The sequence below is a fragment of the Myotis lucifugus genome, unplaced genomic scaffold (genome assembly GCF_000147115.1).
Source record: "Myotis lucifugus unplaced genomic scaffold, Myoluc2.0 scaffold_149, whole genome shotgun sequence".
NCBI classification, from domain to species: domain Eukaryota; kingdom Metazoa; phylum Chordata; class Mammalia; order Chiroptera; family Vespertilionidae; genus Myotis; species Myotis lucifugus.
The window spans coordinates 2327190-2354733 of NW_005871197.1; the positions used below are offsets into that span (position 1 = coordinate 2327190).

General features: G+C 34.9%; 1 pseudogene; it reads left to right on the top strand.

Annotated features, from left to right (window-relative positions):
• The first annotated feature begins 365 nt into the window (after positions 1-365).
• Positions 366-26408, top strand: LOC102417306 (annotated as a pseudogene).
• Positions 26409-27544: the final 1136 nt, after the last annotated feature.

Consider the following 27544-nt stretch of genomic DNA (forward strand, 5'->3'; position numbering starts at 1 on the left):
AGTGATGATATCACAGGTGTTTTCATTTCATCAAATTGGACACACCAAGTATGTGCAATTCCTTAAATATCAATTACACCTCAATAAAGCTGTTAAAAAGAAAAAAAATCCGATTTTTAAAACACAAACTTTTCCCCAACACATGTATATTTTCTAATAGAGAAAGTAAAGTTTAATATCAGATTGGGTGGAGTTAAGCAGACATCACAGAAAATAACCATAGAAAATTAGAGGAGGGATTCTAGCTTTGCAAAACTTACCCTAAGTTTACTGTCATATTTTACTCTCTTCTATATAAATAGCAGCCATCTCCTTGCACTACAACCCTGTCACATCTCATAAACCTGGCTGAGTGAATTGAGTAGATGGGAAACCTCCGAGGAGACATCAGTTACCGCAGTAAGTGGAATCAGTGATTCAGGAGAGTTCACTCATAAATACTTTTCCAAAGTCCTAACTTTGTGTAGGTCAGAACCAGGATGCTGAAAGTGCTATTAAATGAGTTCCTGTCTCTATTTTAGTGCTGAAAGATGCTCTGAGATATTTCTCGATATAGCTATAAAATAATAGTTTCCTGGCTAAATTCCAGTCCAGAAAAATCACACACAACCCCTCTAAATCTTAAAAGTGGCTACAAAATTTTAAAGGCTGCTTCTCTTAATGGTTGACAGTAATTCAACCGCTGCTCTGACACTGGAGCAAGCAGGGAAGCTGTTTTAACTACACAGTGATGCTGAGCATACAAACAACCTATAGGAGTTAGGTCACACAGGAGTTCTGAGTCCAGAACTCTAAATAAAATTGTAAAAATAAAAATAGCACAATGTGGAATTTATGATGATGCATCTATAGTTATACAGGTATGAAGCATAAGGAGGTCAATTTAAAAAAAAGAAGACAGCAATGGTCAGATGTTAGGTTCTCATGTAAGAAAAACACGTGTTGGTGAGCACATCTTTAAGTCTGGGTTCACAAACTCAAATCGGACTGCAAGATGAGTAACCCCAAAGTGGAAAATAGGCTAAGTGGTGGACTGGACTGAGGAGCCTAACAAATCATGCCTACATAGAGTATTCAAATTTATTTTTAATATTAATTTATCCAAGCAAAACAGACTGGCAGCTGATTCTGGCTCTGAAGCCACTAGTTTTAAACCATTTAGTTCACTAAGTTTCTTAAGTAAAGCTGCAAAAGTTTTCTTTTTCTTGTAACATCTCACATCTCCCTTTATTCATGTTACCTACCATGTGAATATCTTCTTCCCTATCTGTTTATCTCATAAAAGCATTGGTAACTAACACTTATTACACACCATCCATTAATTTAATTTTCACAAGGCATGAGGTTACTTGTTTTCCTTATCTATAATAATAAAAACATAATATAGATGTCCTTCAGAACGTCCTTCCAGATGACCTTCTGGATGAAGCCGGGGCTGCGAGGGAAGCCTGAGTCCTGAGTGCCTGCCAGCGGCCGGAGGGAAGCCTGGGTCCCTGGTGTCAAAGGGAAGCCAGTGCTGGCAGCTGGGTGAAGGAAGGCCTACTCTTGCACAAGTTTTGTGCATTGGGCCTCTAGTCTCTACATAAGGAAACAGAAAGATTGAATCTAATAAGTTGTCCATAATCAAATAGCTAGGAACTGGCAGAGTTTGGTTTGACTCAAAATGTAATGAAATTCTAAAATATTCCTAAGGATTACAGATTCATTTTGTTGTGAAAAACGGAGCTAAAGTGCCTATCTGAAAGCATTCTATTAACTCACCAAAACATAATGTAAAGGATTGAGAGAGAGAGAGAGAGAGAGAGAGAGAGAGGAAAGGTCTGTATTATTGAGAAATAATGGACAAAGGATTTGATCTAGACAAAGCTATATTTACATTGTTAGTTGAATGAGCTTTCCCAAGTCCCTTAAATATTTTAAGCATAAATGTGCTCTTCAGTGGTTGGTCTGCAACAATTATGGTGAAATATAATGATGGGCTTTTCAGTATTGTAAATAAGTGTGAAATCTGTTCTAGTAACCATACCAGAGGGCAGGAATGTCCATAGTTGTTTCTTGGTTGGTTTAGAACAGGTGACACCCATTAGACACTTATCTCTCAAGTCACAAAGATTCCTGAGATCTCAAACCATAGGTATCATTGATCTTCTTTCTTCCTTCTATGGAAACCTGTACAGTGTTGCCTTACCATTTGCCTGATTCCATAATTGTTCCATATCACAATGAAGTTTCATCTGCTCAACTCTCCTTTCAATAGGACAAGGCTTTTATATCAAAGTTTTATGTAAAGAATCCATTCTGTCTCTGCTAAGGTTAACCAGTTTGGACTGGTGTCCATTCAGCCATTCACTTCCAATATCCTTCTATTTAAGAGTAATTGCATCCTTTTCCTCCTTTTCTCTGTCCAAAGAGTACATTTGTTTGGTTGATCAAGAGGTGCTTACACTTTGGAATCTAGAAAGTTCCTATTGATATTGTCAGGAATTAGAGGAATCAAAACTTTAGAAACAGAAAACTCTGCCTAACTTCCCCAAAAAGGGAAAATAACTTTGGTTTTGATACTACACTCATTTTCATATGAAAATGCTTTAGAAAGCACATGTGCTTTAGAAAATATACTTTATTATATGAATATCTACTGCTATTAAACATGAATAAAATAAGTTGTTACAGTAGCAAAGCAAAATAAACTAAAATGCAAATTGAGTCTTTAGTAAGTCACTCTGCCAGCCAAGATATTGGCTTAATATTCTACTACATATAAAATGAGATAATAGGGCATATTTCATATATTTGTTTGATAAGTCAATTACATAATATATGAGTGTGTGCAATACTGTTAGAGCACTTTATATCCCATGATGCTACCTGATAAATGGTAGCTATTACTGCTGTACAAACATAGTTTTGGAAAAAGATGTTGCTGTTTAAACACAGTTTTGGAAAAAGAAAAATGCATTCTAGATAAACTAATCCATGAGGAAAGAGTAAATGATAACTTTTTAAATAAGGAACTATTGCACAGGAATAATATTCTAAAAATAATTTTCTTACTCGCCTAAAATATGTGGTCTGCTTGTCATATTTATGCCATATCAAAAAGCATTTTTGAAATTGGGTTCTGAATTTAGGTATTTTTTAAGCCCCTTTTTCAATTTATTAACTATATACCTTTGGAAAATTTTCTTAAGCTCGCCTTAATTACGAAATAAGAATAGTGAAAGTATATATCTTAGATAGTAGTTTTTACTAGGATCTATTGGTTAATGTATGCAAAAGTGCCTTATACTATATCTGGCATATAGTGAATGCTCAAAATCTCTCAGCAGCTTCCCCTTCCTCCTTCTCATCTTCCCCCCGCTGCTCTTTCTGCTTCTCCTGCCCCTTTCTCTCCATTTTTTTCCATTATTCGTTTTTATTCTAAAGAAACCAAGTATAATTACTGCTAGGATTATCGTAACTGTATTTAAAAGAGAAAAGGATATTAACTTTTTGAATGATATTTGTCCCTATGATAAAAAATATTTTTAATGTCTGTAGTGAGAAACTGATTTTTATTTTGTAGGTATTTATTTTGTGGGTTTCCTCTGTAATTTAATCAGCTCCAAACATAAAAACCTTTCTTGTACCATCATTAGAATAATAATGGTTTATAAAAAAGAGATGTTTTGTTGTTGATGATAGTGGTGTTAATGTTGATGATGCCAGTGGCCATCACATCGCGATGGTGGTTGTGGTGATGATGGTGTGACAGTCAAGGGAATTGAAAGATATGGTAATAATTTTTTACTAACTCCCAGATTTGATTTGTAAAATGTTGAGTCAAACAGAATTTTTATTGGTCCTAATAGTTCACCTCATTGCTTTAGAATTATGTTGTGAATAAAGACATTTACTGTTCCTCATTTAACAAAGGAATGCTCCTTTCTAGACTTTGGACATAAATAACTGATTGCACAAAATTTCATAGATTCATTGAAATTCCAAATTTGTCATATTTTGACCTTACATAATCAGTATAAAATATAGCATGATGACAGTAGTGGTATCCCGGGGTTGTATCATGAGTCCAAATGTTTTATTATACACTAAAGGCAGTTTATACAATCATATAATGTAAAATGATTGCATATAATGCAAAATACAATAGATCAAAGCTTTCTAGATATAATCTCTACTTTCAAATGATACACGAAATCACAGTCCTCTACATCACATTGTCCTCTGGGTGAGAGACATCCCTAACAGGATTATGTGGTTGGAAATAGATAGGAAGAATGCTCTCCCTCCAACTGTAGTGTGCTTTCTAAAACAGATTCCCACCCTAGCCAGTTTGGCTCATTGGAGAGAGCATCAGCCTGTGGACTGAAGGGTCCCAGTTTTAATTCCATTCAAGGGGCTCAATCCCCAGTTGGAGGGTGTGCAGGAGGCAGCATATAATATATATTATAGATAATTCTGTCTCATCATTGATGTTTATATCTCTCCCTTCCACTCTGAAATCAATAAAAATATAGTAAAACACACACACACACACACTCTAACAGATTCTTGAAGTCTGTTTTTCCCAGCCTGATTCCTCCTGATATTTTCCTTTGAAAATGTATATATTTTTTCTTAAAGTGATAAACTCTCATTTTTATGTTGTTCATATTGCAGAATTTTCAACTGCTAAAGCTTTCAACTGTTTAATCTGTGGTTCTATTTTGTCACTTGTTCCTTGCTCAGTTCTCTTGACTCTGTTCTACTAACACACTTCCACTGGGACATCTTACCTAACTGTTCCTTCTTAATATGTGTGTGTGTGTGTGTGTGTGTGTGTGTGTGTGTGTGCGCGCGCGCGTTTATTGATTTCAGACAGAGGAAAGGAGTTGGAGAGAAAAATAGAAACATCGATTGGCTGCCCCTTGAGCCTGCAACCTGGGCTGCACCCTGACCGGGAATGGGATCAGCAGCCTCCTGGTGCATGGGAGGATGCTTTACCAACCTAGCCACACTGACCAGTCTGACTGTTCCTTCTTAAAGAAGTTTTACCAGACACAGGAATGGCCATCCACTTCCTAATTCACCTGCCTTCCTCTGTTTCTGAGACATTCTATTTGTGTGACACTTCCTTAGATCTTCAACCCATGGTCACACTTATTCACTTGAGGCACTCCACCTACAAGTTCCCAAATAACCTTGAATTTTAGGGGCCTGGTATAGGCCAGCACAGAATGCATCATTAGTCTTATCTCTTATCTTCGTTACATAACAAACAGTACTGGATTCCTAGTCAGTCTGTATCAGCCTATCAATTAGGCCAATTGATATTTTTTTTTCAGTAATATTCTTTCCTATGAATAAAAAAAAAATCAAAATTCTTTATAATATATAGTTGTGTTCATATAATTGAAACATAAAAATCACATTTTATTGATTCCTTCTTCAGTAACTCCTTCAAGAAATTCATTCTAGACCTAATCTAAATAAATTAACAGAAATACAATGAATCAAGGCTTTCTAGATATAATAACTACTTTCAAATGGTATGCTGAATCACAGTTCTCTACGTCGAATTGTTCTCGGGGTAAGAGGCATCGCTAACTTACTGCTGTTCATAATGAAAACCTTGGCATGGTTATATGAATAATTTAGAAGTGAAGGGAGATAGTTGCTTAGTTTCATTTAGCTGCATACTTTGGGGTTTAGTCAAACATCAAACTACAGTTTACAATATCTTTTTAACCATACATAACTTTTGCACATTACTAAAATGAAACGATCCTTTTACTTTTTTAAAAATTCCCATTGTCTAGGGAATACTATAACTGTACAGTACTTTACCAAGTGAGAAGTATATCCATATCTAAAGAGTTAACCAAAGACAGCTATTTAGAAGCCAGTTAGTCCAGTAAGTTTATGCTTCCTTTACATTTCATTTGTGCAAATGAAATGTAAAAATCAAATTTTATTGATTCCCTCCTTCAGTATTTCCTTCAGAAAATTTATTTTGCAACTAATCTAAATAAATTAACACAAATACAATGGACTAAGGCTTTCTAGATATGTCTACTTTCAAATAATATACTGAATATATATATATTTAACATCTTTGCTTATCCAAGAAACCAGATTCCTTATTCTAGTTAATTTGCCTCATCCAGGAGAAATCCTCAGCTAAAATGGAGAAGACTTTATTTCTTTTAGGCTTTTCAAAGTTAGAGTTTTCCAGGACATGGCAAACTTACTTGTGATAAAATAATGTCTCAGCGAAAACCTTATTATCTCTTTTATTCGACAGTCTCTGGACCAAACACACTGTTTTCTAGCTTATATTGATTTCATTTAATAGGATAATTTTTATTTTTTTATGAAGATAGGCTCTCAGTCCAAAACAAGCCCTTCCCTTCAAAAGCTACAGGTCTTTGTAACAAAAATTTGATGAATTCCTATACTAACAGAACTGTCTGTTTTATGTATATTCACAAACAGTTATTCCAAGAATGGTGAAAAGAAGAGAGGGAAAGAAACAGATTGTGTAAAAGTTGAAGAAAAACACATCTTACTAAATTTGTTAAGAACTATAAATGAGACAATAAAAATAACTTAAATTTATGTTAGCAACATTAGAACTTAAGCCCTATAAATGTTTTATGGTGACAGTTAGGCATGCATATATTTTTTTGAAATTTGCTTAGAGTATTGTTCTACAAGGGTAACAACATATAAAAATAAAAAACCTCCATAATATTCTTGGGAGACAACTCACTAATGGGTCTTTCAGCAAGGATGTTAGTAGAGAGTATCCTTGAAAGAATGTATCCTTCCAGGTAAAGGCCGGCTTACTTACCAAAGTAAAAGATTAAGTTTCTCTAAATTCAAGATTCTTCTCCTGAAATATAAGCAGTTGCATGTTTAAGTGTCACCTGTATCAGTTTGTGTCACGCTCTGGGAATTAGCAATTTAGGAACACATCAAATCCTTACATCCTAGTCACTGCAATTCCATGAGTAACACGTTGTTCTTTGTCTCTGGTACCTCATATCTTCTGCCAGCATTCAGGAAACTGAGGAAGGCTAACTTGTCAGCTTGTAAGTAGGGTACGATCTCAGACTCTTCTCTGTTCTTGATAAATATCTAAGGTTTAGTTTCTCTATATTTCTAATGATATATCCAGGAAAAAGAAACAAGATATGGTTGACAGAAAAGGACTAGCATTTATTATATCTCTGTGTATTTGTGGAGAAGTAGATTCAAAACTGTCTCTTGGCAACTTTTAAGAAGCATTTTAAATTGTAAGGAAACTCTACCTTTTTTTCTGCTAAAGGACACAATCACAGGCATTTTATGAGGAAGTCAGAGGAATGGGATCTACGTTGTTTTTGTTTGTTTGTTTTACACTCTCAGTAGTATTTGACAGATACTGTTAGCAGAGTGTTAGATAGTTACAATCCATCCTTCCTAACTTGGAGATGCTAGAGAAGAGAAAAAATAAAAGAGAAAAAATGACCTGGTTAGAACTTTTTATGAACACATTCATTAAACTTTTTAATGGTGATTCTAAAAGCAAATGTATAATTTATGGATTTATGGAACATGGCCTTATGGAAAATATTAGTGTCAGCTAAGTGATTATCATTCTATAATGTTGATCCATCTTATGACTAAACTAGTTTCTTTGTGTACCTGATGTATTCTATGCATTATTTAGAGACCTTATCTGTTATATCTGAAGCAGGGCACACACTTATGTGAGAAAAAGGAGCTGCAAATGGAAGTTACAAACTTCTCTGTGCTTTGCCTGTGACCCAGTGTTATCTGTATCTTGATTTTTAGTATAGTTTGATACTGGGTAAGATTCTTGATATTTGTAAGTCAGACTAAAAAATATCCTCAATACCCACTTTGTTTTTTTCTCATCCAATACTTTTTTCTTTCTCTTCCTTTCTCACTAAACCTCAATTTTGTTTAAGTAAAAAATCTCTTCCTGGCTCTTCCTTGGGATCATGAGTAGTCATGTAAAACTGAGCTGCCCAATGAGATATGTGTAGAAGTCTGCCAGGGTACCTTAAAAAAAGCACTCTCACATTAAGAAGCCACACCCCCACTCCTTTCTCCATTGAGTTAATGAAGTCAAAACATCTGGAACTTAGGCTTCTATACTGCCACCATGAGGCTGAGGCCAAGAAAATTGCAGGCATTCTGGTTATGACAGTTGAGTTGCTACTTCACACCAGCAACAAATGACATCAAGACTTGTTTTATGTTAGAATAAACTATTATTTGTTTAAGGCTCTTAGCAAATTTCAAGTATAAATCACATTATTAGTCACCATGTTGTATATTAGGCCTCTAGAACTTATTATTATTAGTCACCATGTTGTATATTAGGCCTCTAGAACTTATTAATCTTATTACTGAAAATTTGACTCCTTTGTCAATATTATCTCTTTTCCTTTACCCTGAAGCCTCGGGAAACCCACCATTATACTCTGTTACTATGAGTCCAACTTGTTTTTTTAGATTTCACTTAGTATATTGTCTTCCAGGTTCATCAATGTTGTTGCAAATGGCAGGATTTCCCTAGTTATTTATTTACTTTTAAATTCAAATGGCAGTATTTTCCTAGTTATTTGTTTACTTTTAAATTTTATTTTACTTAAATATATATATATATATATTCACACTTTCTTTATCCATTCATTTGTCAGCAGACACTTAGGTTGTTTTTATATCTTGGCTACTGTAAATAATCCTGCAATAAACATGGAAGTGCAGATATCTCTTTGAGATTCTGATTTTATTCCTTTGGATGTATACCCCAAAGTGGGATTGTTAGATCACATGTAGTTCTGTTTTTAATATTTTGAGGAATCTCTATACTGTTTTACATTATGGCTCTCCTGATCTACATTCCTACCAAGAGTGTAGAGGTTTTCCTTTTTTTTGCACAAACTTCACAATATTCATTATCTTTTGATTTTTGACCATCCCAATCTGCTATTCACATATGAATTTTATTGCAACGTCTATGCAAATATTTTGTACATATTTTAATTAAACTCCTTTTAAAGTTATTCTAAATATTCAATTATTTTTGTTGTTATTATGAGTGACATTTTTTATTTATTACATTTGTGGGCATAATTAATTTAGGGGTAAATTTTGAAAAGTGAAATTGTGAGAAGAACTGGTAAAGGGGGCATTCACCACACCACTTCAGACAGTATAGGTTTGGAGGGGGCCAGGAGATCTCATCTTAGCCCTACAATGTGGTCACGAAACAGTGCGCCTACTTATTTTTTGGATGTGGAATAACAATGAAGGAATTACAAATATTAAAACAATGGAATTGGTTGTACGATTCTATTCCTTTGGGCTTCTGAAAGACTTTTACATCAGGGACTCTTAACTCCTAACTTATACAAGGGAGAAAGACCGAATAATATATGTTTTTCTACCAATCTTGTCCTTGGATCTTAAAAATTAATAGAAATCATTAAAATCCATATAACATTAAATGCTTAAATGATTTATGAACAAGGAACAATAAAAATCACAAAAGAAAGAGAAGACCACAAATATAAATTATCTTTGGTATTAACAAATAAAATATGTTTGCTGAGATTGACAAAGCACACTTAATTACTAGAGCCTAATGAATTTAGTTAGAAGAAATTTAAAGACAAATGTTCAAAATTCTGATGAAATAAGATTAAAAATAGTTGCTACAGTAGTGTACTTCAAGTTGTAAATATAGGCCCCATCTTTCAAGAGACCCTTTAATTGACTCAGGAAGACACCTTTGATCTTTCACGGTTACATGATCAATAAAATCTATGTGATTAAAGCACATAAAAGGGAAAACATGTTAGCAAAAATCACATAGTTGGACTCTCACGTTATTAATCTACTGAAAGTTGTTGTGGAGATCAATGAGCATCATGAAGTATGTTAAGGGAGGAAGAAACAACGGCTATTATTAATTAATTATATAGTACACAGAAGACTGAGTGTCCTTACAAGAAAAAGATCTCAGCGATAATGAGCCTTACTTTCTATGCAAGGAAACAGGTTAAAAAAATAAAATAAGTACATTTCTGAACATCAGTCAGTTATTAAATGGCAGAAATTAAATCAAGCTTGTTATTGTTTGAGGCCAGCTTCCATGTTTCTTCCAATAAATAATATTTTAATAAATTGAACCCCAATAAACATGAAGTTATAGAATCATAAACCTGGCAGATTTTTCCATTTTATGAGCTTGTGCACAAGTTCAAGAGCAGAAGACTGCCCTTGGCCACCCCTGAAGTGACATTGACCTGCTCTTCTCATGCATTCTTCAAATTATCCTGAAGATTTCCCACTTTTTTTCAATTAAATCTTTATTGTTCAGATTATTACAGTTGTTCCTCTTTTTTCCCCCATAGCTCCCCTCCACCTGGTTCGCACCCCACCCTCTGCCCTTACCCCCGCCCCACTGCCCTCATCCATAGGTGCATGATTTTTGTCCAGTCTCTTCCTGCACCCCCACACCCCTTTCCCCCTGAGAATTGTCAGTCCACTCCCTTTCTATGCCCCTGATTCTATTATGTTCACCAGTTTATTCTGTTCATCAGATTTTTTATCACTTGATTTTTAGATTCACTTGTTGATAGATATGTATTTGTTGTTCATAATGTGTATCGTTACCTTTTTCTTCTTCTTCCTCTTCTTAAAGAATACCTTTCAGCATTTCATATAATACTGGTTTGGTGGTGGTGAACTCCTTTAGCTTTTTCTTATCTGTGAAGCTCTTTATCTACCTTCAATTCTGAATGATAGCTTTGCTGGGTAAAGTAATCTTGGTTGTAGGTTCTTGGTATTCATCACTTTGAATATTTCTTGCCACTCCCTTCTGGCCTGCATAGTTTCTGTTGAGAAATCAGCTGACAGTCGTAGCGGTACTCCCTTGTAGGTAACTAACTGTTTTTCTCTTGCTGCTTTTAAGTTTCTCTCTTTGTCTTTTGCTCTTGGCATTTTAATTATGATGTGTCTTGGTGTGGTCCTCTTTGGATTCCTTTTGTTTGGGGTTCTCTGTGCTTCCTGGACTTGTAAGTCTATTTCTTTCACCAGGTAGGAGAAGTTTTCTGTCATTATTTCTTCAAATGGGTTTTCAATATCTTGCTCTCTCTCTTTTTCTGGCACCACCATAATTCGGATGTTAGTACGCTTGGAGTTGTCCCAGAAGCTTCTTACAATATCTTCATATTTTTGGATTCTTTTTTCTTTTTGATTTTCCAGTTGGGTGTTTTTTACTTCTTCGTACTTCAAATCTTTGACTTGATACTTGCGATCCTCTAGTCTGCTGTTGGATCTCTGTATATTATTCTTTATTTCACTCAGTGTATGCTTAATTTCTAGTTGGTCCTTTTCCATACCCTCGAGGGTCTCACTAGACTTATTGAGGGTCTTAATTAATTTATTGGTGGTTTCAAGAAAATTCTTGGAAAACCTTATAACCATGGTTTTGAATTCTATATCAGGTAGTTTGCCTTCCTCCATTTATGTCATTTGTGATCTGCTTCTTTGTTTCCGCATTTTGGCTGCTTCCCTGTGTTGATAGAGTGGCTTTCTGTTCTAGGTGTCCTATAGGGCCCAGTGGCTCAGTCTCCCCAATTACCTGAGGTGGACACTCTTGGTGCACCCCTTTGTGGGCTGTGTGCACAGTCTTGTTGTAGTTAAGCCTTGATTGTTGTTGGTATCACTAGGAGGAATTGACCTCCAGGCCAATTGGCTGTAAGAATCAGCTGTGTCTATGGTGGGAGAACTTCTGTGCTGCAGACACCCTTCTGGGGCAAGACTTGCTTCAGTGGGGCTTTGGTGCTCACTGAGACTGCCCCTGAGTGTGTCCCTTATGGATCTGAGGAGTTGTAATCTGGATGGTCCCACTCTGACCACTGGGTACACTGACTCTTGGATCTAAGGAGGTGCTAATTTAGCCTCTGCCTGAGGCGACCCAGCAGGAGCTATGGAGAGATCTGCAGATTCCTCTTCTTTGTTTGGGGTTTGGAGGTGCCCAAATGCGGCCCAGCTATGAAGCAATGCAAGCTGCTGTGGGGCCTTGGGCCTTCTTTTAGATGTTCTGGGTCCTCTGACCCAGCTGCAGTTTGTTAGGTAATTTTAGATTGCAAAGGGCCAGGTCATTCATATGCAAAAGCCTCTGCGCACAGCTTGAGTGGGGCGGGGTCTCAGGGAATCAACAAGGCAGAGCAAACAGCTATGGCTGATCCTCAGTCCTACCCTAAGAGGCCCTGGGTCTCAGTGTCCCTTGGTAATTGCTCTAAGCACCTCTGAGAGAAAGCAACCCCAGAGTTCCACCTGCTGCCAGACAGTCCAGTTTCTCCTCTTATGAGTCTGGGTCCCTAGAGACTCGCCCGAAACTGGAGTTCAGGGCCATCAGGAACTTGTGTCTCCCTCCCGATTGAAAAAGAGGACGGTGTCCTCAGCTGCCAGCCCTTTCCGCGTGCGCCTCTGTACCTCTGCACTTTACTCCCGCAACTCCTCTGAGTCTCAGTGTGCTTTTCTCTTTCCTTCTAGTTGTAGAATTTCCACTCAGCCAGCCTTCCTGTGGTTCTGGATGATGTCCGTTTTGTCTTTTAGTTGTATTTTTGAAGTGGTTGTTCGAGGCAGCAATTTCAGGTGTTTACCTATGCTGCCATCTTGGTTCTCCCTGATTTCCCACTTTTTATTAAAAGTCAGCAGAGAAAAAAGTTCACCTGCCCTCTTTCCCATTTCAAGGAACCTGTAAAATGCCTGGCATTTTACCTCTTAGTACTTTATGCTGCTTTAACTATGTCACACACAATGATATTGGTTTTTATTATTATTCAATTCTAAATATATTCTTTTTATCAAATTATGAAATTTGTATTTTTATTCTATTCTTTGACCCATAGGTTGTTTAGGAGTATGCATTCTAATTTTCAAAAAGTTGGAATTCATGTAACTCTCTTTGTTGTTATTGTTTTGTTATGATGATGACATTTTTTTTGGGGGGGGGGACAAAAACATTTTTAAATTTTGTGAGACTTGTCTATTGCCGACTTTATGGTCAATTATTTTGTATATATACTACTTGTGAATTGTCAATTATTTTGACTACTTATCAATTATTTTGTATATATACTACCTGTGAATGTTCAATATATTATCAATTTTGTTAATCTCATTACCTAAATCCTTAACAACCAAACTACTATTAAATCTTTTTAGTCCTTGCTAAAAAAAATGAAGGATGTTAGAAATATTCCACAACCAATTATGAAATTATTTCTTTGGAGTTCTCTTAATTGTCCTTCAACTACTTTGAAACTAATTTATTTAATAATTCAAACCTAATTTATTTATAATTGTTAACATTTCCTTTTTTCTTTATTTTGTTTTATTTTTTTCCATCACCATTTATCACCCCTGTACCCTCTTCCACCTCCATTGCTCCTTCCCCCTGCAATTCCATTGAAATTTATATGGATATGCATCACTATCTATCTACCCTTCATAAAAATTTTAGTATTAAAGACTATGTGCACATTAATATAACTATTACACTGAGTATTTCAGGCATTGCTTCACTGCTCCAAATTCATCCTTTTTTGCCTGCTCTGTGAAAATGAACATATGCCCCTTTACTGTTTATTTTTTCTTTGTCAATTGGCATTATGTAAAACTTGGCCCTGAGAGGGCCCTGGAGAGTGATTGCAGAAGGAAAGGGTTATCTCATTTGGCAGGCTCTTAAAACCTGTGTGACTTTCTCCCCAACCCTTGGCTGCTGAAATGCACAAGGCTTCTTCAGTGACTAGTTTCCTCAAAGACACAAAGGTGAGCAGTACATAGCTGCCAGTGTCTCCCCACCCCACCAACATCTACCTTGTGTGGTTATGTAGCAGAGTTTCTCTGCTCTTTCCCTGGTACATTAAAGGATAGATTTTCATTAAGTTTAATTGAACCAGCACCATAGTGACTTCTCTGCCATTCAACAAACCTTGTCTGTCAGAGCTGGACTCAGTCCTGGGTTACAGAGAGCTCTTTTCTCAGTGCTTTGTCTGTTTTATCTGTGTTGATGTTCCCTAGAACTGTTATTTCTAATATATATATATATATTTCTTATTTTCTAATCCCTCATTACTCCAACATACTGTTATTATTAGTAATTCTTTACATTAAACTTCCCTTTTTAAACTATGTGTAATTTCTTTCTCCTGATTGGACTTATACTAGTATGTTATATAGCCAACATACTAGTATAAACCAGTTGGAGATGCCTTAACGAAATACCTTAATAATAAATGGGTGGCTTTAAAAAGTGGAAAATTATTTTCTCACAGTTCTGGAGGTTGGAAGTCTGAGCTCAGGGTGCCCGATGGTCAGGTTCTGGTGAGCACCCTCTTTCTGGCTGGCAGATGGCTTGTTTCTCACTGTAACTTCAGATGGAGGAGAGAGAGCTCTGGTGTCTCTTCCTGTTCTTATAAGGATTCCAGTTTTTATCACATTAGGTCTCTACCTGTATGCATTAATTTACCATTACCTCCTTAAAAGTCTTATCTTCATTACATGCACATGGGGGAGGGAGTTAGAACTTTAACCTGAGAATTGAGGGTGGGCACAATTTAGTCCTTAACATCGTATTTCTTTTGATTAATATTTGCTTACTATAAGATTGTTAAATAATTTAAATTGAGAATTTTCTATAAATGTTTAAGAGGTTTAATTTTTTATCTAGTCAAGCAATAGATCTTTTCCTATGTTTAGCTATTTTGAAGTACTGTAAATATTCCTGGAAACTTTTATATGGGGGTTCCTTTTGGCCCAATTTTAAAATGAATTATTTCAAAAATGCTATTTTCCTTTCTGTCTGGTACTTAGTGCACTCCAACCAGGATCTTGTTTTAGCTGAATGGCAGGGTAGGGATTTGGGACCACCCTAGTTATTTTAGCACACCTGCATGAGTGTCTGATTTTATTTAGGAATCCTCAGGAAAGGATCATTATCACAAGAGCTAAATCATGATTCTCTCTATGTGACAAGAATTTACTCTAGTACAAGCAATCAGGGTGTTGTTTTCAGATCCCCTTCATGGATCTAGACTTAAATCTGGAATCTCTAATCTTAACAAAGCCATTATGTTAGATCCTGTGTTTTGTACAAGTAGCTATTTAAAGTCCAGATTCTAGACCACCTGGGCGTAACAGGTACTCTCAAAGAGTGTTCTAGTTCTATCGCCTGCTAATTATTCCAGATTTGAATTTTTCTTGAAGGTTTTAGCCTTTGGCAAACTCCTTTAATTTACCAAATCATCCATGCATTAAAAATACATTTTTATTTTATCCCACATGTTAAATGAGCTACAACAATAGGAATTTATCTTACTGCCTTGTCCACATTTTATTAATTTCTTATTTTCTGCAGGTAATCTGTGCTTTACTGTTTCTTCTACATCTCTGATTTTTTGGGCCTATGCCATCTCACACAGAATTTTCTTGATGGCTTATATATTTTTACAGTATAAATATAGTGCAGCACGTTCTTAATATTTTTACAGTATAAATATAGTGCAGCACGTTCTTAATATATATATTTGCAAGTACTAGGATATTATAAACTGCTTTCTGTAGCAAATCATATCTTGTTCATATTTGTTGCCTTGGGGATCACTAGAATGTCTTACATGTTTATTGAAGTAAATTGAATTTACAGCAATATTTGTTTATTTGTTTTCCCCACAAGGCTTCATTCTGAATAACTAAAACAAAGCAATGAATTTCTCATGGTTGCTCTTTAAAGAATGAATTTTAAAAAGTGCATTTAGGGATATAATTAAGCAAGTAGACTGAAAAAGGGTCCACTATATTTTTATAGAGTCTCTTTTATCTTCTGATATCTGCCTTTGAATATGTAATCCTAGGAAACAAATCATTAATTTTAAAAACAGAATCAAAAAGTATTAAAGCCAGAATGTGTGTGAGGTATCTAATTCAACCCAGTCATTTTACAATTCAGCAAATAGAGACAAAGTATTTTGAATGTTATTCAGCTATATTGTACTGGTATTCCACATACACATATGTACATATATATTATATTTCAGTGTCAATTATATTTTCTTGCTAGTTATTGTTAGGTCGCAGAAGGAGGAACACACAAGGCCAGAGTGGTGAGGGCTTATGAGTTTATTCCATCATCCGATCATCCGCACACCAGGTGGCTGAGCCTGGATGGCTCCAGCACCCAGTGAGGAGAGTCAGCGCCTTTTCAAGGACTTTTGGAGGGATTTTTTCTGGCGGAGACTTCTTTATGCATACCTGGAAGGGAGATAATGGAACGTGGTCACCACAAGTGAAATGTGCTCTTCAGCAAAGGGAATGTCCATAGTGAAATGACCTGAAAAGCCAGTTCCTGGGGGAGGGGTATCAACTCAATTGCTTGATTAAACCTAACAGTTATGTTGCATTCTTTCTGTTATTTTATGCTTCAAACAATCTGATAAGTTATTTAGTCCTAACAATATTTCTTTCCGTTTCAACCCATAGATATAATTAAAAAATAATGCCATAAAAGATGGAAGCATCTTCATTGTCGTGAGCACTTAGTTTTAGAAAGAGGTTACTATGACATTTTCTTTCTACCAAAGTGGTTTTTATGTTTCCAGCTTATTTTTATTATTTATATTTAATTACCTCACTCCTCACTTTTAATACTTGTACCTGGTCTTTACTAGAACCTTGGGCTCTGCTTTATGTAAACAATGCTTCTTTCTTCTGTCTTAGAATTTTTTAAATGTATTTTTATTGTTGAGAGTATTACAGCAGTTCCCCATTCCCCTCCCCTTTATGCTCCTCCACCTGGCTCCTGCCCTACCTCAGGCCTTTTTCACACTGTTGTCTGTGTCCATGAGTTATGCATTATACTAGTACATATAAGTTCTTTGGTTAATTTCTTCCTTCCCATTCCTAACCCCCTTTCCTCTGAGATCTGTCAGTTTGATTCATATTTCCATATCTCTGGATCTATTTTGTTCATCAATTTATTTTATCCATTAGATTCCATATATAAGTGAGGTCATGTGATAGCTGTCTTTCTCTGACTGGCTTATTTCACTTTGCATAATATTCTCCAGGTCCTTCCATGTTGTTTCAAAGGATTCCAGGGGATAAAGGAGGTCATTTCATAAAGAGGAGAATGAATCAGCAAGGGGTACTGGAAAGGAGCCAACAATGAGGAAGGAGGGAAGCAAGGCAGATGAGAGAATGGTAGGTGAGATGATAAAAGTCAGTAAATGTAGACAGTTCTGAGGAATAGTGTTGTAAACAAGTGCAGAGGAATGAGTTAGTTGGAGAAGAGAACACAGTGCCCAAGGGAGTTTTTTGTTATTTTTAAGATATGAAATATACAACATGTTTATAAACTGATGGAAAGATGCTCCACTACAGAAGTCAAAAAATGATAGGCAGGAAAAGGGCAACTGAACAAGCGGAGTCTTTGAATAGGAAGAAGTAGTAAGACATATTGCGGAAGTAATTGCTATTTCAATTGCAGTTCCTCAATTGAAACAGGAGGGTAAGCAGACTATGGATGATGAGTTAGGCCTGTTGATAGACTGGATGGGAAGAGGATGAAGTATTTATCTTCAGAAGTTAATGTTTCTATTGAGACTGAGGGGGCATAGGAGAGAGGTGTGGAGATTTAAAAAAAAAAAAAAAAGAGAGAGAGAATGTGGAATAGCAACCTGGGAAAGAGTAAAACAAATTTGCCTGAAAACATGTAGAAGAACAGCACACATAGCTGAATAGCCACTTGGAACCTAGTCTAAATCTAGTAACCCTAACCCTAACCCTAACCCTAACCCTAACCCTTACCCTAACCCTTACCATTACCCTGAAACTTACTAATTAGTATGGTTTGCTCCAGATACATTCACTGAGTGGGAAAAGAGCTGTGTTCAGTTAGGACTTAGAAACAGCCAGGTGAGTTCAAGGTGCAGGGAGATTATAGTGCTTTGGGAGTAAAGGAAAGACAAAAAAATATTGAAATAGATCTAAACCCTGAACAGAGAGAAGTAAATAGAGAAAGGACAGTAAGATGATGAAAGGTTAAAACTTTGAAGGCCCAGTTGAGGATCAAATAGTTGAATGCTGAGTTCCATTGGGAACGGTTTGGTACACTGTGAGGTAGTGATGAGAGGAGCATGATTTAAATTAAGATTTTTTTGAGGTGGAGCAGCTATTGGTTAGATCTTTAAAAACTGGAGGCTATTCTGAAAGTAGCACATGGGAGAGTAATTTATCTTTAGGCAGGCTACAAATATAAAAAGGAAGCCAGCTAGACCCCTGTTACACTCAAACCAATGCCACGAAATAGAGAGTTTTCAATATTAATAGGAAGACACATAAGAATAAATATAAATTTTCCGGTCTTACCAATGACATTACTCTGTTTTTTTTTTTTTTAAAAAAAGGGAAAAACATACAGGCTTTTAAATAGCTCCCATGATGTTGATTTTAGGTTCACATCCATTCTGCTGTTACTAGTAAACTGTAAAGCACATCAGGTAACACAGCTGTGATATATACATATAGATATAGATATAGATTAGATATAGAAATAGAGATAGATAGATAGATAGATAGATAGATCTATCTATCTATCTATATATATATGGCTGCAGTGGCAGACATTATTTTCTTTTGAGATTAGTTCAAATATGACGTGAATTAACTTTGTATGTGCATCCAACATATTAATGTGACAGGATCGATATATGATACTGGGGTTTGCAATACACTCACTAGGGACAGAGAGCTCAAATATTTCTTATCTTAGTTTTCAGCAAAGATAATGACATGTGGATTCAATTCAAGAAGCTTAGAAATGAAAAGATTTGTGTTATATTTTTTGTGTTATTAGTACTTGAATATCTATAGATGAAATATTCAGCTAATTTTTATGAGATACTGAATCTACGAAATTTCATAAAAAATCCAATAATATTATTGGTTTTGTTTTATATTCACTACTAGAGGCCCAATGCACGGCATTTGTGCAAGAGTAGGTCTTCCTTTCCCCCGCTGCCAGCACTGGCTTCCCTCTGGCACCAAGAACCCAGGCTTCCCTCACAGCCCTAGCTTCGTCCAGCAGGTTGTCTGGAAGGATGTCCGGTCTAATTGGTATATTATGCTTTTATTATTATAGATACTTATTTTTATATATTTCATTAAATTCAATGAACAATTAATCAATTGAGTCTTACGTTTTAAAAATTATTTGGATACACTGCGACAGTCTAATAAATATGACTTTCTTTTGAAGCTTGCAAACTAGCTTGAGGGAGAAAATAAAATCAAATAAAAAAGTAGACAGTGTGTAAATAGCACTGGGCAAGACTATGAAATAATAGCACAGAAACATGAAAATAAATATTATAGACTTCAGAATCAGTAAATATTTATGAAGAATAACGAAGTTGAACAAAATTTGGAAAAACACTTATCAAATTTTAAAGACAAAAAGAACAAGTGGCCTTATCATTTAATTACAGTATTAAATTAAAGAATACAAAATGAGACAAAAACAGGTTAAGTGGAGAAACTAAGTTTAGTGGATAGAAACTATTTAAAACAAAAAACAAATAATATATTTTAACTTTTATTTTTCTTATTGGTTAACTTTCACCTTTGAAGTTTATCTTGTATGTAAAGAAATTGAAAAAGAAAACAAATATGTTTTATTATATTCATGTAATAAAAGCTAATTAATTATTGCAAATCACATTGCAAATCATGCTCCCAATAACAGTTCAAGTGAAAGCCTTATTTCTGTATCCCATTCTTATACTTATTGTTCTTGCTATTCTCTACTATCAAAGATTTACATTCTAAACTTAAACATTCTTGAAAATAAGAATTTAATAATTTATTTCTTTATAGAAATGAAATTAGCAATAAGAAACAGAAACTCACATATGCAATGAATTGGTTAAACCACAGTTTTTTTTTTGTCCCTTTTATTTTTATCCTTTTTATTTTTGTCCCATAGGACAAAAGGATGGTAAATCAAATTCGTGCCAACAAAAGCATTTAATTTCAGCAAGTAATTTGAAACATTCTCTCGCTAGTAGAAAATGCCTCTTTGGGGAAGTGACTCTCAAACTATAAGAAGGAGCAATGCCACAGAGAGGCCATAGAAATTCCATTGTTAGTTGTAAAATAAACAAATCCTTCCAGGATGGATATGTTTTTACTCACTACTGTGCTTATAATGAGATTGAATTCAACTTCGTCTGTACTAATTGTATTAATTTCTGTACATAAAAATGATGGAATGGGGGTGATTTGGGATTAGGCAAAGCAATGAAAGTCTTGGGAAAATGATACAAATTAATGTATGCTTGTTTTTTAAGCTCCTGCATGTGCATTTCCTTGACTTGCTGAAGAAAGTGAAACAGCGACAAGAACCTACTAAACAAAAGTGAAGACAAAGTCAAATTAAAGTTATAATAAGTTATGATATATTTATTTTGATTATTTTGGTTTTTATGTTTACTTAATGTTAGTTGGTTTGGGTCTTGGTTTTTAATTTCATCCCCCAAAATGTTCAAATCTAAAATACAAGTAAAATCCTCACTTATAATGTGTGCTTAATAAAATAAAAATCTCAGTCCATAAAATCTAGTCCCCACAAAATCAATAATCAATTTATGCATTAGTATTCTCCAGTAAAGAAAAGAATAGGAAGAGTTTGCATTACTAGAAAACTCATTTTATAGATAGATTTCACAACTCCTTTTTATTCAAATAAAATTTACTAGGTAAAATATAGGATTACATGAGATGGTTCTTAAATTTGGTTTCACAGGAAATTACCTGCTCTTTAAATCCCCTGATATTTAATGTAATTGCAGTAGTGAACCAACTGAGAATACCTGGTACACATATCTAGAGGGTCATGTCCTTTAATTTTCTTGAATTCCTAATAGCTGTGATTAATATCCTATTCAGGGATAGACAAGCAACCACATAAAGTTTGGGATCCAAAATGATCTCATTTGTCTTCTCAGACTACCCTTCCCACAGTAATTATTCCCTTAGGTTCATAAATACCAGTTAAAAGCAAACTATCAATGACTCAACTTTAATAAAAAATCTATACAATATTTTATGTTTAAAAATATTGTAAGAAAGCTATAGAGCATAAAGTAAAATTTTGTATGGAACCAAATCTTATAACCTTTTCATATTTATATTAACCTATTTGCTTTCATTAGAGTAAAAGATAATGTACATAAGTTAAAGAGGCAGTATTTTGTAAGAAAGGCAGGGGACACAAGCTAAATATTTAAAATGGTTGTTCTATAATAATCAGCCTTTTTCCATGTAGAAATTGAAAAATAACTTCATAAGATATTTATATATGCAGCAATTCTATTTATGCTCCTTCGTAAATGTCTACATCATTTTTCACTTCAACTGCATATATTGTAAATACATATTTTAATTTTTCATCTGTCTGTGTAATATGCTGCATATATGAAGAAAAATGTCGCACACACCAGTTCTTTTTAATGGTTTTATAAATAGTTAATACTCCCAACATAGATATGAAAATTTGTTGGTTTTGATATGGTTTTTGGCAAGTGTCATTTTATTATTTGAATTCTGGGTACATTTAAAATGTAGCTGATTCAACCTCACACTTTCACTTCCCTGATACGTGACAAGGTGTCCAACTGTGCTGACCACATTTGGTGGAGTGGATCAGGTCAGTCCTTTGATCCACAGCAATGACCTCTTGGTTTAGTGACCTTGGCTCCTTGTAGTTGGGCAGCAGTGTGGCTTCCTTCACGGGCCACATCTCTAACTCACGAAGGATGTGCTGGTGAAGGGAAACCAAAAGGGGGAAGAATGACCTAAGAGAAGGGGTATTGACACCTTCAGGAACCTTAAGATCAGAGAATGTGTCTTAAAACTCGTTGTAATGATTTAGAACATAAGGGTGAAACATCAGAGCTACAAATAGGAGAACAAACAAAACTGCTACATCAACTAGAACAGAAAGACATAGAAATCAAAATTCTGACAGAGGACAGATGGTACTAACTAAAGGATCAGTTACTGCAGTCAGCCATTCCATGAATTCTAGAGCTGGCCTTTACCATTGACCCCTGCACCACCTTCAATGGATTATATTATCAAGCTTGAGCTTACAACTGAGATGACATGGACTTTTTTGACCTGATTTCATCACAACAAGAAATAAATAGGTTATCCAATGAAGTTCTAAGACTTGAGGCTGAAGTTAGCAATCGGAGGCATTTTGCTCAGACTTCCATCGAGCAGCAAACAGCTTAGATTGCAATGAAATTTGCAAACTGCAAAATGCCACCAAGGAACTTCAACAGAAACAAAATAAGGAAAATGGCCATCAACTTGAAGTGGCAGTAGTGTAGAATGTTCATTAACATAAATTGGCAAAAATAAGTAACAGACATGAAAAAATAAGTGAGGATGAAAGAAAAAAATAAGTGAGAGTCAGAGTAACCAATGACTCTCAAATTCATGATATGCAAAAACTATCCAAGTTCTACAAATTGAAACAGAAGAGTCTACCAAGAAAATGGAAAGGCATGAATTTAGAATTGAATACATAAATAAAAAAGCTATCTTCAGCAGAAAATGAGAGAGATGTTTCAAGGAGAGAACAAAACCAGGTAAATGAGGACATTTTTATTGACAAACTTAAAGGAAGTTCAGAGCTCTAAGAGGAATTAGATAAATATCCTCAAGCCTTAAGGAAAAATGAAATTTTGCAGCAAAACATAGACATAAAAGACACAAGTCTTGCATCCATGAAAGAAGAAAAAAGTCATCAAAGAAGAACTGGACTGAGTAAGAGAACAACAGAATCAAACTGCACCTGTGGTTGACCCTAAAAAACTAGACACTATTGCAAAACTAGAATCTAAGGTATCTCAACAGGATACAATAAAAGGTAGTCTTGAAATGGAAATGGAATATCATCAAAAGATATTTGAACACTTGGAGTGCGGGTGAATTTCCCGCCAAAATATAAGATGGCTCTGTCTTTTGGTTTTGTTCCATCCACCAAAAGGGTGGATTACAAACAAATATTTGGTAATACGCAGTTACAATCGGCCCGAGTTTACACGTTTCCCGCACTCCACCGCAAATCTATATGAACCGAGTTTTAAGACGGCTCCCGCGGAGTACGCGCAATTCACGCGAGCCGACTTAACTCGTTTCCCGCACTCCAAGTGTGAAGATCAAAAGGAGTATAAACTGCAACTACTGCAATCCATACAGGAGCAAAAACAGGAAATGGGTGATCTTCAACATTAGCATGAGCAAATTAATATTAAATACACTTCAGCTCTTTTCCATGAAAGATGAGGAAATTAAGAATTTGCAAAACACAATAGAACAAATCAAAATCCAGTTGCCTGAAAACAACCAGCATATTCAAGCAGAACATTCTGATATTTTTCAAGTAACAAAAGTTCAGAATCTTAATTTAGAACATGGAAATGTTCATTGGTTTATTTTATTTCTTAGATTCCACATATGAGTGAGATCATGTGATACTTGTCTTTCTCTGACTGACTTATTTCACTTATCATTAATACTCTCCACGTCCCTCCATACTGTCTCAAAGGGTAAGAGATCCTTCTTTTTCACTGCTGCATAGCACTCCATGGTGCAAATGCACCACAGTTTTGTTTTTGTTTTCCACTCATCTACTGATGGGTATTTGGGCTGTTTCCAGATCTTAGTTTTTGTAAATTGTGCTGCTATGAACCTACTGGTGAAGACGTTATTTCTGATTGTTGTATCAGTTTTCCTAGGATATATTCCTAGAAGAGGGATCACTGGGTCAAATGGTAGTTCCATATTTCATGTTTTGAGGAAACTCCATATTGTTTTTCACAGTGGCTGCATTCCCAACAGCAGTGTATTAAGGTTCCCTTTTATCTACTTCATCACTAGAACTTGTTATTTGTTGATTTGTTCATGGCAGCCATCCTGACAGGTGTGAGGTGATACCTTATTATTATTTTAATTTGAATCTCTCTGATGATCAGTGACTTTGAGCATTTTTTCATATGTCTCTTGGCCATCTGTATGTCCATTTTGGAGAAGTGTCTATTTAGATCCTTTGCCCATTTTTAATTGTATTGTTTGTATTCCTTTTGTTAAGTTGTATGAGTTCTTTATAAAGTTTGGATATTAAGCACTTATCAGATGTATCATTGCCAAATAAGTTCTCCCATAAAGTGGGGTCCCTTTTCATTTTGTTGATGGTTTCTTTTGCTATGCAGAAGCTTTTATTTTGATGTAGTCCCATTTGTTTATTTTCTCCTTAGTTTTCCTTGTCCAAGGAGATGTATCTCTAATTATATTGTTACTAGGGGCCCGGTGCATGTAGACTCATGAAACTGCAGGACAAAAATGAAAAATAAAAAAACTTTCTACTAGATTGGAAACTAATGGTAAGGATATGTTTAGAGAAAACATTCATAATTTTTCACACATCATATAGAAAACAATATTGAAATCAATGTATTAAGACACATATAACAAATACACACAGACAATAGTATGGTGATAGCCAGAAGGAAAGAGGGGTGGGCTTATGTGTAGGTGGGCAAAGGGAGGATTAATTGGGATAGAAAGAGACTTTGCTTTGTGTGATGGGTGCATAAATGCAGTGTGCAGATGATGTTTGTTGAGTTGTATACTTGAAACCTATATGGTATTTGAACCAATGTCACCCCAATAAATTCAATTAAAAACAAATAAAAACTAAACTGGTCTAAAAAATCAATGCATTAGGGAAAAATGTCATATTTTATTCACAATTTTTCCAACATCTAGCATTGGTAATGAGGTTAGAGGTGTTAATATTAATCAGTTTGAGGACCTTCTGCAGTAGCACAATAAATTAAAACAAGTTAATTCACACAGTTTGGGGACTTTGAAATGGTAAATATTCATAATGTATGAAAAAGCATGATTCATACTGTACCATCTTAATTACATAAAAATGGAGGCTTAGTTTTATGGCTACACAGGGGACTTAAAAGTATATGTCAAACTGTAAACTGCTTGTAGTAAATAGATGAGTTTGTTCTTTGCTTGTGTTTTTCAATTTCCTATTATATGCGCATGTTAACTTTTAAAAAATAAATGTTATTTTAAAAACCTAAAAAAACAACAACACAAGAAAATGGAAGACTGGAACATCAGGTGATGAGCATGGTACATAATATGCAGAGTGAGTCAACCCTACTTGAGAAACAACTTCAACAACTTTAAACACAGTGATGACAATTCTAAACTACAGACGAACTCTATGGACCTCATCCAAAATTTTAAAGGGAATAAAATCAAACTAAAGAATTTGGAGAAGGAATTAGAACAAATTCAGCTCAAAATAAGACAGATTTGCAATGTAAGGATGCTTGACTGTATTTCACTACTGTTTTCCACTTGGTCAATACGTCAGACTCTGCAGACTCTTTTAAGGCAATTAAATCTGATCAACTGAATGAGTCTCTTAAATTGCTCCAGGAACAGATAAGAACTCAGAAGGTAAACAGTCTAGAAGGAAGAATCATGTTTCTGAGACATTTGCACAAACCGAGTGCTGGTTTGAATCTGAAGAACAAATTAAAAACAAAATTAGAAACAAAATGAGGTTCAACAGAAGTCCTGGATGATGTACGAAAGAAACTGATGAACTTACTAAGTAGCACAGAAGGAAAAGTCAACAGAATTTTAATGAGAAACCTCTTTATGTGATATTTTCAAACACCAACCCATGAACATCAAGTGTTATGATCAATGGAAAACACTCTGGTTATCAAAAGCAAAGAAATGGAAGTTATTCAATAAAGATCCAGGCAGCGTTACCAGTTGGATGACCTGATAGCTTGGATCAAAAAGTGTATACAATACACCTCTGAGACCAAGGCAGCAATCTATGTTTAATATTCCTTTTTCAGAATTTTTTTGTTAAATAGAAAACAGAATCTCATTCAGCTTTTCCACCACCAAAACACTCTGCTTGTGATAGGAAACCTCTAGATTCACCAGAAAGAAAGAAAAAATAGCTAAAAATGTACCATCAAACCTTAAAACTACCCTAAGATCCACACCCAGAAAAACAGACTTGAATCCCTGTTCTACAACTGTGTCTCTTATTAACCCAGCTCGACCTAGAACTACTGGGTCTGAGCATCTTCTGTTAAATGCTATTACTGATGATTTACCCACAACCTTTGCTACTGTCACCTGACAAGAGTGCGCAAGTTGGGCTGAAAGACCTTTCGAGAACAATAGATGATTCTCAAGCCAGAGATGAGACAGCACTTTAGAGCAGTGGTTTTTTGGAACAAGTCAGATATTTGCTTGCAGTATAACTTTGTTTAATAAAAATATTCTTAATATTTAAAGAAAATGTAGCTGATTCACACTTGTAATTATTGCTTCATTAGTGAAAACAGTAAAGGATCCTATAAAACATGAAGGAATTAGATTTACTTTCCATTTTAATTAGTCACATCTATCTTATTAGGTATTCGCTCTGTATTTAAACCTTGATGTCCTAGATTCAGAATTATTAAGATTAGAGTATAATTAGCTATTCAAATCAATTATGTCATTCAATTCTATTAATTCTGTTACTAAAATCTATTACATAATTAATCCTAATATTATTCATTATAACCCATGGTGGAATCTAGTAAGTCTATAAATGGAAACTGATATAATTCTGACAAATATTGCACCAGCGTTTTTACTATCACTCTTGCATTGATTACCATTCTATTCTTTCTATGCATAATAATGAAAATAAATTTAACCCAAACCGTGTACTTTAGATATTACCAATTTCTAGAGCCTTTTTACTTGTTTGAAGAATTGTGGCTGGCATATTAAATGGCTTTAGTTAAACACTGTTAAAGTTCAATGCGCCATTTGAATGCTTTTTTTCTATCATCAAGAGAGATGCTATTTTTTTAAATAAAACATCTTAAAACAATCAAATTTTCCAATAAAATATGTTAGCACTATAAATCAAATTAAGGATAGGCAAGGCACAAATATGCAAATCATTGCTTTTATTTCACAAAATGCAAATATTATATTATTTATTAAAACTTAGTTGGAAACTAAACTCAGAAAAGTATTTAAAAATATTTCTTAAATGGAAAGATATTTGTAAAAACTTTAAACCAAATTCACTTTAAGTCTATACTGCTACATACAATTGGGCCTTTGGTTTCCTTTGTTTTTTTCATAGTTTATTAATTTTTCCATTGTTCTCACTACTATTTCTTACTTTCTCTTCCATCAAATAATTTTTTAAAAAGCAACTTTCCTAATTCTCACTTTTATCTGCTGAGTTTTCTTCCTGACTTCCTGAGAACATAGATCATAAATGAACTCCCATAGGCTCCTATACATCTATCCATCCATCCATCCATCTGCATTTGAATGATATATTCTG